The 15,480-nt window shown below is 43.0% G+C and overlaps 1 protein-coding gene across 4 annotated transcripts in view; it reads right to left on the bottom strand.

The window, feature by feature from the left end:
• Positions 1-10,423, bottom strand: part of LOC124002385 (leucine-rich repeat neuronal protein 1-like) — a 49,189-nt gene extending 38,766 nt beyond the window's left edge. For 2 of the 4 annotated variants that reach the window (XM_046309752.1, XM_046309754.1), the window contains exon 1: positions 9,986-10,423. The gene's annotated coding sequence lies outside the window, so the exon portion shown is untranslated. Of the gene's footprint in view, positions 1-3,834; positions 4,006-9,985 lie in introns of all 4 variants that reach the window. The other 2 variants (XM_046309755.1, XM_046309756.1) reach the window with 2 other exon arrangements.
• Positions 10,424-15,480: the final 5,057 nt, after the last annotated feature.

Below are 15,480 nucleotides of genomic sequence, written 5' to 3'. Positions count from 1 at the left end.
CAGCCACGAAACGGCGCGTGTCACGCTCCTGAGTCGGCCACCAAAAGCGCTGGCGAATAGACGCAAGAGTGCCTCGAACACCGGGATGACCAGCTAACTTGGCAGAGTGAGCCCACTGAAGAACAGCCAGACGAGTGGAAACAGGAACGAAAAGGAGGTTACTAGGACAAGCGCGCGGCGACGCAGTGTGCGTGAGTGCTTGCTTAACCTGTCTTTCAATTCCCCAGACTGTTAACCCGACAACACGCCCATAAGGAAGAATCCCCTCGGGATCAGTAGAAGCCACAGAAGAACTAAACAGACGGGATAAGGCATCAGGCTTGGTGTTCTTGCTACCCGGACGGTAAGAAATCACAAACTCGAAACGAGCGAAAAACAACGCCCAACGAGCTTGACGGGCATTAAGTCGTTTGGCAGAACGGATGTACTCAAGGTTCTTATGGTCTGTCCAAACGACAAAGGAACGGTCGCCCCTCCAACCACTGTCGCCATTCGCCTAGGGCTAAGCGGATGGCGAGCAGTTCACGGTTACCCACATCATAGTTGCGCTCAGATGGCGACAGGCGATGAGAAAAATAAGCGCAAGGATGAACCTTATCGTCAGACTGGAAGCGCTGGGATAGAATGGCTCCCACGCCTACCTCTGAAGCGTCAACCTCGACAATGAATTGTCTAGTGACGTCAGGAGTAACGAGGATAGGAGCGGACGTAAAACGTTCTTTTAGAAGATCAAAAGCTCCCTGGGCGGAACCGGACCACTTAAAACACGTCTTGACAGAAGTAAGAGCTGTGAGAGGGGCAGCAACTTGACCGAAATTACGAATGAAACGCCGATAGAAATTAGCGAAACCTAAAAAGCGCTGCAACTCGACACGTGACCTTGGAACGGGCCAATCACTGACAGCTTGGACCTTAGCGGAATCCATCTGAATGCCTTCAGCGGAAATAACGGAACCGAGAAAAGTAACGGAGGAGACTTGAAAAGAGCACTTCTCAGACTTTACGTAGAGACAATTCTCTAAAAGGCGCTGTAGAACACGTCGAACGTGCTGAACATGAATCTCGAGTGACGGAGAAAAAATCAGGATATCGTCAAGATAGACAAAAACAAAGATGTTCAGCATGTCTCTCAGAACATCATTAACTAATGCCTGAAAAACAGCTGGCGCATTGGCGAGACCAAACGGCAGAACCCGGTACTCAAAATGCCCTAACGGAGTGTTAAACGCCGTTTTCCACTCGTCCCCCTCTCTGATGCGCACGAGATGGTAAGCGTTACGAAGGTCCAACTTAGTAAAGCACCTGGCTCCCTGCAGAATCTCGAAGGCTGATGACATAAGGGGAAGCGGATAACGATTCTTAACCGTTATGTCATTCAGCCCTCGATAATCCACGCAGGGGCGCAGAGTACCGTCCTTCTTCTTAACAAAAAGAACCCCGCCCCGGCCGGAGAGGAAGAAGGCACTATGGTACCGGCGTCAAGAGACACAGACAAATAATCCTCGAGAGCCTTACGTTCGGGAGCCGACAGAGAGTATAGTCTACCCCGAGGAGGAGTGGTCCCCGGAAGGAGATCAATACTACAATCATACGACCGGTGAGGAGGAAGGGAGTTGGCTCGGGACCGACTGAAGACCGTGCGCAGATCATGATATTCCTCCGGCACTCCTGTCAAATCGCCAGGTTCCTCCTGAGAAGTAGGGACAGAAGAAACGGGAGGGATGGCAGACATTAAACACTTCACATGACAAGAAACGTTCCAGGATAGGATAGAATTACTAGACCAATTAATAGAAGGATTATGACATACTAGCCAGGGATGACCCAAAACAACAGGTGTAAACGGTGAACAAAAAATCAAAAAGAAATAGTCTCACTGTGGTTACCAGATACTGTGAGGGTTAAAGGTAGTGTCTCAAATCTGATACTGGGAAGATGACTACCATCTAAGGCGAACATGGGCGTAGGCTTCTCTAACTCTCTGAAAGGAATGTCATGTTTCCGAACCCATGCTTCGTCCATGAAACAACCCTCAGCCCCAGAGTCTATCAAGGCACTACATGTAGCACCCGAACCGGTCCAGCGTAGATGGACCGACAAAGTAGTACAGGATTTTGATGGAGAGACTTGAGTAGTTGCGCTCACCTGTAGCCCTCCGCTTACAGATGAGCTCTGGCTTTACTGGACATGAATTAACAAAATGTCCAGCAACTCCGCAATAGAGGCACAGGCGGTTGGTGATCCTCCGTTCCCTCTCCTTAGTCGAGATGCGAATCCCTCCCAGCTGCATGGGCTCAGACTCTGAGCCAGAGGAGGGAGATGGTTGCGATGCGGAGCAGGGAAACACCGTTGATGCGAGCTCTCTTCCACGAGCCCGGTGACGAAGATCTACCCGTCGTTCTATGCGGATGGCGAGAGCAATCAAAGAGTCCACATCTGAAGGAACCTCCCGGGAGAGAATCTCATCCTTAACCACTGCGTGGAGTCCCTCCAGAAAACGAGCGAGCAGCGCCGGCTCGTTCCACTCACTAGAGGCAGCAAGAGTGCGAAACTCAATAGAATAATCCGTTATGGACCGTTCACCTTGGCATAAGGAAGCCAGGGCCCTAGAAGCCTCCCTACCAAAAACTGAACGGTCAAAAACCCGAATCATCTCCTCTTTAAAGTTCTGGAACTTGTTAGAGCAATCAGCCCTTGCCTCCCAGATAGCTGTGCCCCATTCTCGAGCCCGGCCAGTAAGGAGTGAAATGACGTAAGCAACCCGAGCTCTCTCTCTAGAGTATGTGTTGGGTTGGAGAGAGAACACAATCTCACACTGCGTGAGAAAGGAGCGGCACTCAGTGGGCTGCCCGGAGTAGCAAGGTGGGTTATTAACCCTAGGTTCTGGAGGCTCGGCAGGCCAGGAAGTAACAGGTGGCACGAGACGTAGACTCTGGAACTGTCCAGAGAGGTCGGAAACCTGAGCGGCCAGGTTCTCCACGGCATGGCGAGCAGCAGACAATTCCTGCTCGTGTCTGCCGAGCATGGCTCCTTGGATCTTGACGGCAGTGTAACGAGCGTCTGAAGTCGCTGGGTCCATTCCTTGGTCGGTTCCTTCTGTCATGCAGGTGAAAGAGGACCCAAAAGCGACTTGGCGAAAACAGAGTCTTTAATCCAGTAAAGTAAATACAAACAAAAAACACAACTTTCACTCGAAATGACGAGGACAAACTGGAGACTCGATCTTGAACAGCAGGTGAACAGCAGGTTGCCTCGGGAAGGCACTTGAACCAGACAGACTCAGACACCTGCTCACCACGCAGCATCTGAGGAAAACACGACACGACAGGGCGATACACAAACACAGCACGGTGAATTCTAGACAAGGAACCGACAGGACAGGAACGGAACACAAAGGAAGAAATAGGGACTCTAATCAGGGGAAAGGATCGGGAACAGGTGTGGGAAGACTAAATGATTGATTAGGGGAATAGGAACAGCTGGGAGCAGGAACGGAACGATAGAGAGAAGAGAGAGCGAGAGAGTGAGAGAGGGAGGGGGAGAGAGAGGGATAGAAAGAGGGAAAGAACCTAATAAGACCAGCAGAGGGAAACGAATAGAATGGGAAGCACAGGGACAAGACAAGATAATAAATGACAAAACATGACAGCTCCTATAAACTTCACTTGAAGGTGCTCATAGGTTCATTTCGCTGCAGTCATAAAACATACAAACAAAATCACAAATTAAAAAACAACAGCAAATAGCAAGGGATATTTACAACCAAGTAGCCTGGGTAAGTGCATTTTCATTAGTCTGAGTGAGAGGCACCCTGTTCCTCCTGCATTGGCCTACCTGAGAGGCACGCTGCTCCTCCTGCATTGGCCTACCTGAGAGGCACGCTGCTCCTCCTGCATTAGTCTGCCTGAGAAGCACCCTGTTCGGGCACCATTAGTATGCAGGCGTCCCGCTCCACATCACACAGGGCTTTGGTGCAGCTGGTGGAGGCAGAGCAGAGGTGTGGAGCTGAGAAGAGGAGGAGGAAATGTGTCTGTTCAGCCAGAGAGAGGAAGGAGGGGGAGGAGACTGGGGAGCAATTCCCCTTCTGAGGAGCACTACTGCTTCTGAGCCAATAGGAATCCTTCTCTGCTCTGCTCTTCCATAAAGCAATTGGTGGCCTCTCAGGGGTGTGTGCTTAGTCCTCTCCTGTACTCCCTGTTCATCCATGACTGTCTGGCCACGCATGGCTCCAACACCATCATTAAGTTTGCCAACGACACAACAGTGGAAGTCCTGATCACCAACATTTACATTTACATTTAAGTCATTTAGCAGACGCTCTTATCCAGAGCGACTTACAAATTGGTGCATTCACCTTATGACACCAACAACAGTGAGACAGTCTATAGGGAGGAGGTCAGAGACCTGGCAGTGTGGAGTCAGGACAACAACCTCTCCCTCAATGTCAGCAAGACCACGGAGCTGATCGTGAACAACAGGAAATGGAGGGCCGAGCACTCCCCCATTCACATCGACGGGGCTGCAGTGAAGCGGGTTGAGAGCATCAAGTTCATCGGTGTCCACATCACTAAGGATCTATTAGGGTCCAAACACACCAACACAGTTCTGAAGAGGGCACGGCAATGCCTCCTCCCCCTCAGGAGATGATTTTTTTTTGCCATGGACCCCCGGATCCTCCAAAAGTTCAACAGCTGCACCATTGAGAGCATCTTGACTGGCTGCATCACCACTTGGTATGGCAACTGCTTCGCATCCGACTGCAAGGTGCTACAGAGAGTAGTATGTACAGCCCAGTACATCACTGGGGCTGAGCTCCCTGCCACCCAGGACCTCTATACCAGGCGGTGTCAGAGGAAGTTCCTAAACAATAGTCAAAGACTCCAGCCACCCAAGTCATGGACTGTTCTCTTTGCAACCACACGGCACCAAGTCTGGAACCAATAGGGCCCTGAAAAGCTTCTAACCCTAAGCCATAAGACTGCAAAATAGTTAGTTAAATATTTCACCAAATAGCTACCCGGACTGCATTGACCCTTTTTGCATGAACTTTGACTCCTCACAAGTTGCTGCTACTACTGTTTACTGTCTATCACTTTATTCCTAGTTATATGTACATATCTACCTCAAATACCTCGCACCCCTACACATCGACTCGGTACTGGCACCCCTTGTATACAGCCAAGTTATTGTGTATCTATTATTACTTTTATTATTACGTGTTTTATTTTTCTATTATTTCTCTATTTTCTTTCTCTCTTGTATTGTTGGGAAGGGCCCGTAAGTAAGAATTTCAATGTTAGTCCACACCTGTTGTTTATGAAGCATTTGACAAATAACATTTGATTTGTAATGGTGATATCACTTTTAACAAGATACAGATAAAACACATATAATTATCCTAACAGCATCTAATGTGACAAGGTTTAATGAATACTTTTGTTAGAGTAAGCTAATGTGAGGCAGTCTTGTATGTTTCAGTAGCTGAAGCTATTCAGATCCAACATGGGCGTTTCACAAATGCCTAATTCCCTATGGACAGAGATGGTGCTGACAGTAACAATTTCTCTCTCTCACACAATCTTTCTCTATATATGAGAGAGAGATATCACAATATATAAATAAGATAGAGAGAGACAGAGATGAGATCAATATATATATATATATATATATATATATATATATATATATATATATATATATATATATCTTCTGTCTTTCTCCTATTTTTTCTCATTCTATCTGCAACGACAAAGAAAAGCCAATATGTCCTCTGAGCATGGATCAATCATGCTGACTTTGGCAAAGTCCTTCAACATTGCACCAATAGAGAGACGCACGTCAAATATCTCAAAGGATACTCATGTGGGACAAAGCCTAAAAATATCACCACAGCAGTCAGGCATGTAGATTACGCAATAAAATTCTACTAAGTAAGCATTTTCCAATAGATTGGTGACCCAATAACACTTTACGCATTAATATACTAGTCCAATCAGAACTTCTCAGTCCATATTCTGATTCCGAGTACCCCAATAACAGTAAGTGCTCTTTGTAACCAGAAATATAGTAGAGAGATGCTAGGATCCATTACCAATCCACATACAGTGGTATGAGAGCAAAACCAAGCAGTCAGCATCTCTGAATGCCCATTCTCTCTGAGATTTGAGTCATAGCAGCTGCTTGTCTCAGAATAATGGCCATTAATTCATTCCCTACCCAAACATTAGATGGGTAGAGTTTGATAATCAGCTGCCTCAGTCAGAAACGTCTTTACAAAAACCTCACAATGGCGTGACATATTTCCCTCACCCCTCAACTTGCAGTCACAATGGGAGCGGGTCGAACTGGAGCACCTAAGTCATCCCCCCTCAAACACCCCACTGAACACTAAAATTAGAGCCCACAGTGCAGAGTCAGTCCCAGGCTCTCTCAATGGGTCTCACGCGCACGCACGCACGCACGCACGCACGCACGCACGCACGCACGCACGCACACACGCACACACACACACACACACACACACACACACACACACACACACACACACACACACACACACACACACACACACACACACACACACACACACACGTCTTTGAGTTGGCTGGTTCTCACGACTCCTGAGAATACTGCTTTGTGCGTGTGGGTGGGGGAGGGCATGGCATACTCACTGCCTGTGCCAGGCCTTCTTCCTAAAGCGGGTTATACCTAATAGCTTCTTCCCGCCTCCTCCCTCACCACTCTGGCTAGAGTACATCCATATATGTCAGCATTCTCAAAGTTTTCCCAAGACAAAAGCCCTAGTTCAGTTGGCAAGCCCAAAGAGGACAGTAGTGAATAACAGGATCATTTAAATCAACTGAGCCTCGGCCAATGGATTTCGCACATTGCCTAATCAGGCTCAATTGAATAAAAATGACCGAAACTGCAATTCCTTGAAAACAATAGCCTTAAACTGAAAAACAAAACCCTGCTTAACTTTTATGTTGATTGCCTCTGTAACTGTGGGACTGTTCATCAAACCAACTATTACAACTTATGATCCAGCTTTTAATCCAATCCTCCACATTACCAAGAATTGACTTGTGAAGGTTTGATTGAATGTGGCCCTGAGTCACTCAAAGCATATTTAGTTCTGTGGCTTTAGCTTCAGAGAGTAGTAACAGGTGCCACGGTCACGCAATAGCTGCAACAGACCCGATGAGGATGAGAAATTAATTTACATAGGTGTCCCAAATTTCTTTGGCACCTCCCCTACCAGCTCTGCCCCCATTGTCTTTTTCTTTTCCTCTGAAGACTTCTTGTCGAATTTCTCCACAGAGTAGTCGAGACATCTGCCAGGATCCTCACACTTTCGTATGCAAATTAATGTGATAGGGCATGAGAGCCGCCAGTCAGCTGTTTCAGCTGCTTTCCCTGTGATCGTGTTGTGTGTGGCAATAATATAGGCGACATTATTGTTTAGCATTTTTTTCTGCTCTTGTTTATAAAGCGGTTTATAGTGGGTTATTTTACTGTGAGTGCATGTTTGTCCACAGTGTTAAATCAACACAGAGTGTTACAGTTAACACTGGTTCAGTGTCTATACAGGTCCACATTTTTCAGTGTTAAATTAACGCACTGCTTAGTGTAAAGCCTTATTCCCATATTTCCCAGTGCCTTTCTTGTGAATTCATTTACCACCAATGACTGTATTTGTTAGTGACTGCAATGGTTGTTGCACTCAGCCATGTTCATGTTATCTTTAAAGTTAAATGACTTGTAACACAAAGATCCCTTTTTTGTTTGTCCATTTCAACTTTATTCCAAACTTACTCTGTCCAGTGTCTGTTCTTTTTCCCATTGTAATCTTTTATTTTTATTGGCCAGTCTGAGATATGGCTTTTTCTTTGCAACTCTGCCTCGAAGGCCAGCGTCCCGAAGTCGCTTCTTCACTGTTAATGTTGAGACTGGTGTTTTGCGGGTACTATTTAATGAAGCTGCCAGTTGAGGACTTGTGAGGCGTCTGTTTCTCAAACTAGACACTCTAATGTACTTGTCCTCTTGCTCAGTTGTGCACTGGGGCCTCCCACTCCTCTTTCTACTCTGTTTAGAGCCAGCTTGCGCTGTTCTGTGAAGGGAGTAGTCCACAGCGTTGTACGAGATCTTCAGTTTCTTGCCAATTTCACGCATGGAATAGCCTTCATTTCTCAGAACAAGAACAGACTGACGAGTTTCAGAAGAAAGGTCTTTGTTTCTGGCCATTTTGAGCCTGTAATCGAACCCACAAATGCTGATGCTCCAGATACTCAATTTGTCTAAAGGCCAGTTTTATTGCTTCTTTAAATCAGCACAACAAGGTTTCAGCTGTGCTAACATAAGGGTTTTCCAATGATCAATTAGTCTTTTAAAATGATAAACTTGGATTAGCTAACACAACAGGCCTCTGTACGCCTATGTAGATATTCCACAAAAAAATCTGCCGTTTCCAGCGACACAAGTCATTTACAACATTAATAATTTCTACACTGTATTTCTGATCAATTTGATGTTATTTTAAAATGGACAAAAAAAAGGTTTTCTTTCAAAAACAAGGACTTTTCTAAGTGACCCCAAACTTTTGAACGATAGTGAATATATCTATATATTTTTTGGGGGGAGGGGAGTCACTTAGAAATGTCCTTGTCTTTGAAAGAAAAACACATTTTTTTTCCATTAAAATAACACAAATCACCTTTGTAAATTGATTCCTCATCGGGTCTGTTGTCACAGCGCAGCTATTGTGTGACAGTGTATCAACTGGATGCCAGTTGGTGAACCCTGTCATAAGGCCTTATTTTAAGGGCTTAGTTTTACTCTAATATAGTGGTCTGAAACTCATGGTTTACAGACAAAATGATGTGTAACTCCTATTGGAATCCAGCCGGAGTGGGGCTATCCAACATTTGGAATTTTTATTCAGAATGACTGCTAGGATTGGGAAGACTAAGATACCTAAAGCTGTAAACTGGAACAACCATTTCAGATACGGGTGCAATAAGCACAAATAACAGATTATTTGTTTCTAAAAAATAAATGGTATGTATATTTGAGTAGCATAACATGAATTGAATTAATCAAAAACACACATATTGAAACAAACAATTTAAAAAATCTACCTCCAATAGAGCATGCTGGGAAATTTGATAACGATTGGTGTGGTTTTGGTTTAACACTGGTTATTATCACCAACACACTGGTTATTATCACCAACACATTCATTTACATCAATGACTGTTAATTTAACACTTACAGAGTTCATTTAACACCTCAATCAACACTAGAAATGTGACACTGAAAAATCAACACTAGGTAACACTGTGCAATTTCCTGTGTCAGTGTGTCATCCCTCAGACAAAATCGATATGAATTTGCATTCTCAATTGATAGTAATTCATTAATTATATGCACACACATATCAGACTACATCCTCCATATTATTTGCCACATGTGGGCTACTGAATGCGGATCACAGTGCACTTCCAAATCCAATGGGTGCACTGATGCTGTAGCTAGCCCTACCATTTGATGTGAGATTCAGCCAGCTTCTACAATATTAATATGAACAGCAAGGGCTCCGTAGACCTAAATAAACAAAGAGCTTAGCCTACATATTTTATTTGGACGATATGCCAATTGTGCTGTCACCACCACATTACAAAGAATAATGCAACATCTTTCCTCTCCTCAATGACAGTCGCATTCACTTCAATACGTGCAGTGAATATAGGAGGCATATTTGTTTGAATCCTTGGCAAGGCGCAGATCATTTCAGAAATAAAATATTCAGACCATGCCTAATTATTCCGAAATTACCGTTTCCAATTAAGTTCATGATTTCATATCTGTGAATAATATTCAAAAGCTAAGCATGCGATTCTCATTAATTGACTTATTTCACAATGGTTAACCAGATATGTAAATTGTAGCAAAGGTCCTACATATGAAAATGAGCAATTGGTCTCACCTTAGCATTTTATCAACCACAAGAATGCCTCTCCCCCTGTACACATACTTAGCTGCCACAGGAAAAAACAGGCAATTCGAGCGCTCAGTCTTGAAATATAATATTACTATATATATGAAAAATTAATAATACAATATTTAACTTATCAAAAAGCGACGTCTCTTCACAGAGGTTTAGTTTTGATTTCTTCAGCCGCCGTTCTTCTGTCCTCTGTGCTTCGCCCGCGGCTGACTGAATAGCTTTATCATCGCCACTGGTAACCGGAGCACAGCGCTTGCCTTGAGCTCGCGCTTCTCTGAGCTCGTACCCTCCTCCAAGTAAACATACAGAGAGTACCTGGCGCTGACCAGAGCTGCGAGTCCTGTCAACTGATTTCAAACGCGAGATTGGTCGTGCGGCAGTGTATGTCATCACAGCCTGATGCCCAACTAGACGACCTCACCATCTGCTCGAGTTCTGCTGTGATGGGAACAAAAGAAACTCGCTGTGGGAAACTAGAAGCAAGGGTGAGGTTGGCGTGGCAAGGGATGAAAGGGTTACATTTTTTATAAGTTCCAGTGTTTGTCAGAAAGTGTCCAATGTAAGGTGAAGTGAGTCAATGACCTCTAAAATTAACTAATCTTGCATGAATCCAAAAACCTAGCCTACACTGAATCTACATAATGACATTGGAAAAGGTTTGGTGGCATATAGCTCAGTATCGGGCAACTGGTTTTGAGTTATGTTGAGGTGTACAGTAAATCTAGGGTGTGGCAATATTTTGATGTCAAATTATAGGCCTAATTCCATTCTGTCTGGATGTGTGATGTCTTGGTAATCTGTGACTAAAATATCACTACACAGCTATGATATATAACTTTACCAGCACACAATATAGAGAACATGCACATGTGTGCCACACACACACAGTAAAATTACATTTATGTTCTCTCTCCACCTGTCAACATTCTCTCCTCTCTTTCTGCTTCCTTCCTTCCTTCTTCTCCTAGGATAACTTTGAAGTGACAGTGCTTCATCACATTCTGTTTCATCTCTTAAAGCTGCCTGCTTCCACCTGAGCTGATGCATTGAGCCTGAAGGACCTTGCAAGGCACAAGTGGGATCATTCTTGTGCTTGAGACAGACATGATAGGATGCGTGCAGCTTTTCTCCTGTTTGTTGATATTGTACTGGCATGTTAGGTTACACTGTTGAGTGGTAAAGGGTCACAGACTTCGGTGGAGAAATCACATGAAGTCAGAACTTCCTGAAACATAAATCTGATAGACCATTTCAGCGATTGTCAGCGATTGTCACACTTTTTCCGGTCATTGATTCAATGTCTTGAGCCCTCATACTAACTTTTATTCACATTGAACATCATCGTCAAATCAAAATGTTATTTGTCACATGCGCCAAATACAAATACGACCTTATAGTGATGTGCTTCCTTACAAGCCCTTAAACCACAATGCAGTTAGAAAATACCCCCCCAAAAGTTACAAAAGTAACAAATAGTTATTTGAAACAATATTTCGCTTTCTCTAGTGTTTGCAATGTATGATCAACGAATGGATCCATACGAGGCAACTTCAGAAAGGAAGAGCAAGAGCGGTGGTTTTTACATCCCTATTTAAGCGCCCACACCAACAGAAATCCATTTTTTGAGCTGAAAGACAATTGCCAGAGCTTACCAATCATGTTGTATAACGATGTATGTCAATAGGTCATCATTTTAGTCAAAGTATGATGTATTTGCTCTTGAAGAGAGAAATCTGAAGTGGGACATTCGTGGAAATCCGTGTCAATGCCCTGTCTTTTCCTATGAGATGACGTGCAAATTCTTTACAGCCTATGTTTCATTTGATCGTTACCAGTTACCACCCACCTGTATCGCCTTATTTATTAATCAGAAACAGCTGCAATGTTCTTCCTCTTCACAACTGAGCTGAACCAAACAGCCTTGTGTCCAACTTGGTTGCCTGAGCAATGGAGCAAATACACATAGGGAGTCCAAATGTTTTTCACTTATGGTTGAGCTAGTCTGTATAAAAAATATATACAGTATACCTGAATATTTTATAAATGGTATAAATGCGTGATATGATTGAATTTTGCAAACCCCACTCCCCTAGTTGCCCCAAGATGAATGGTTTTGACCACTAAAGTTTTTCTTCACTACACTCTTGGCTCCACTGCTTTGATTGGTGCAGCTAGAATCCACAAGTATGTATCCTATAATGAAAAGACACAGTGGCGTCATTAGGCCTGAACTTTCAAGGCTTCAAACTCAGATGTTTTTGTTTTCTAACATTTTGATGGTCTATAAAAAATGTATTATAATAATGAAACAAATATACACAAAATCAAATGTGTTTTATATACACTACCGGTCAAAAGTTATAGAACACCTACTCATTCAAGGGTTTTTATTTATTTTTACTATTTTCTACATTGTTGAATAATAGTGAAGACATCAAATTTATGAAATAACACATATGGAATCATGTCGTAACAAAAAACCTGTAAAACAAATCTAAATATATTTTATATTTGAGATTCTTCAAATAGCCACCCTTTGCCTTGATGACAGCTTTGCACATTCTTAGCATTCTCTCAACCAGCTTCATGAGGTAGTCACCTGGAATGCATTGCAATTAACAGATGTGCCCTGTTTAAAGTTAATTTGTGGAATTTCTTTCCTTCTTAATGTGTTTCAGCCAATCAGTTGTGTTGTGACAAAATAATATAGCCCTATAAATCCATATTAAAGGCAAGAACAGCTCAAATAAGCAAAGAGAAATGACAGTCCATTATTACTTTCAGACACACCACAAAAAACCATATACAATACATACAGTTGAAGTCGGAAGTTTACATACACTTAGGTTATGTCAGGATTTGGCCAGGGTTGTTCCGGTTTTTGGTCACTAGATGCCCCCATTGTGCCTTTTGACCTTTTGTTTTCCCTTGATCCCCATTATTATTTGCACCTGTGCCTCGTTTCCCCTGATTGTATTTAAACCCTTTGTTTTCAGTTGTTCTCAGTTCTTTGCTCTGTGTTTGTATGTTAGCACCCAGCCCTAGTACTCTGTGAGCGCTTGTTGATCCCGGTGGACTCTCTTGTGGAGTTCTGTTTTTTTGTTCTTGTTTGTTTGTTTTTGAGTATCTTTTGAGGCTTTTTGTGCTGTGCCTTCCACCTTGTGGATTTGCCTTTTTGTCTAGGAGGATTGCCTTTGTTCTTGTGGAATTCCTTTTGAGGTTGTGGAGTTACATGTTTTCCTGAAGAACATCACTTTTTATTTCATTAAATACACCGTCTCAAGTATTGCTGTGTCTGCCTCATCTTCTGGGTTCTGCTGACTATTCGTGGCTCAGTTGGTTTAGTGACTGTTTCTCACTCCGGAGACCTGGGTTCGTAACCGGGTCCTGACAGGTTAGAGTCATTAAAACTCATTTTTCAATCACTCCACAAATTTCTTAATAACAAACTATAGTTTTGGCAAGTCGGTTAGGACATCTACTTTGTGCATGGAGTAAATGCTGGAGTAAACAGGTACAAAAGTATCTATATCCACAGTAAAGCGAGTCCTATATCGACATAACCTGAAAGGCCGCTCAGCAAGGAAGAAGTCACTGCTCCAAAACCGCCATAAAAAAGCCAGACTACGGTTTGCAACTGCACATGGGGACAAAGATTGTACATTTTGGAGAAATGTCCTTTGGTCTGATGAAACAAAAGTAGAACTATTGACCATTATGTTTGAAGGAAAAAGGGGGAAGCTTGCAAGCTGAAGACACCATCCCAACCGTGAAGCACGGGGGTGGCAGCATCATGTTGTGGAGGGTCTTTGCTGCAGGAGGAGGGACTGAGGAAGGAAAATTATGTGGATATATTGAAGCAACACCTCAATACATCAGTCAGGAAGTTTGAGCTTGGTCACAAATGGGTCTTCCAAATGGACAATGACCCCAAGCATACTTCCAAAGTTGTGACAAAATAGCTTAAGTACAACAAAGTCAAGGTATTGGAGTGGCCATCACAAACCCCTGACCTCAAGCCTCAATGTGGGAGCTTGTGGAAGGCTACCCGAAACGTTTGACCCAAATTAAACAATTTAAAGGCAATGCTACCAAATACCAATTGAGTGTATTTAAACTTCTGACCCACTGGGAATGTAATGAAATAAATCAAATCTGAAATAAATCATTCTCTATACTATTATTCTGACATATTATTCTGACATGTATAAATTAATTGATTAGTAATCACATAACAATACATTATTTGTTTAGTTTAAATGTGTGTTTGTTTGTGAGTGTGTAAGAGATAGGCTATATGAAGGAGATAACTGAGTCATTTGGTTCATTGGGCTGATCCCCAGTCTTCTCTTGAAATATGGAGGGATGTTGATATTTTGGCAATGTGAAGATAAGAATTCCAGAGTATGGTACCTCTATATCTGATAGTGAATTGACTATGTGAGGTGCAGAAGTAGGGAGGGTGATGGTTCGCGCAGTGTCTTGTGTTATATAGATGGATTTCAGAATTAAGAGTCAATTGAAGAGTTTAGGTAAACTGTCTGGGAGGTATGAGCATTTGTAGATGAAAGTGCATAATTGGCGTACATTAATGTCATAAATAGACAAGATATTGAGTTTCTTAAGCAAAGATGCAGATGGAGCCAGGTAATTAGAGGGGGTGGCTAGTCTTGCAAATGTATTTTGTATGATGAGTATTTTGTGTAGGTAGAAGACATACAGTGCTATGAGGCTTGAAATGTATCTCAGGTTCATCCTGGTTCCATTGATCATCCTTGATATGTTTATACAACTTGGAGCCTACCTGTGGTAAAATCAATTGATTTGACATGATTTGGAAAGGCACACCCTGTTTATATTTGTATTTGTGTTTATTATGGAACCCATTAGCTGCTGCCAAGACAATTCCTGGGGTCTAGCAAAATTAAGGCAGTTTATACAATTTTAAAAACATTAAAATACATTCACAGATTTCACAACAAACTGTGTGCCCTCAGGACCCTACTCCACAACTACCACATATCTACGGTACAAAATCCATGTTGTGTGTGTATAGTGCGTATGTTATCATGTGTGTGTATACATGTGTCTGTGCAATTGTTTGTGTTACTTCACAGTCCCCGCTGTTCCATAAGGTGTTTTTTTATCTGTTTTTAAATCGAATTTTACTGCTTGCATCAGTTACTTGATGTGGAATAGATTTCCATGTAGTCATGGCTCTATGTAGTACTGTGCGTCTTCCATAGTATGTTCTGGACTTGGGGACTGTGAAGAGACCTCTTGTGGCATGTCTTGTGGGGTATGCATGGGTGTCAAGTCTGTGCTCAAACAAACAGCTCGGTGCATTCAACATGTCAATACCACTCATAAATAAAAGTAGTGATGAAGTCAATCTCTCCTCCACTTTGAGTCAGGAGAAATTGATGTACATATTATTAATATCAGCTCTCTGTGTACATCCAAGGGCCAGCCGT

The sequence above is a fragment of the Oncorhynchus gorbuscha genome, linkage group LG18 (genome assembly GCF_021184085.1).
Source record: "Oncorhynchus gorbuscha isolate QuinsamMale2020 ecotype Even-year linkage group LG18, OgorEven_v1.0, whole genome shotgun sequence".
Classification (NCBI taxonomy): Eukaryota; Metazoa; Chordata; class Actinopteri; order Salmoniformes; family Salmonidae; genus Oncorhynchus; species Oncorhynchus gorbuscha.
This window is presented reverse-complemented; position numbering and strand designations above follow the sequence as displayed.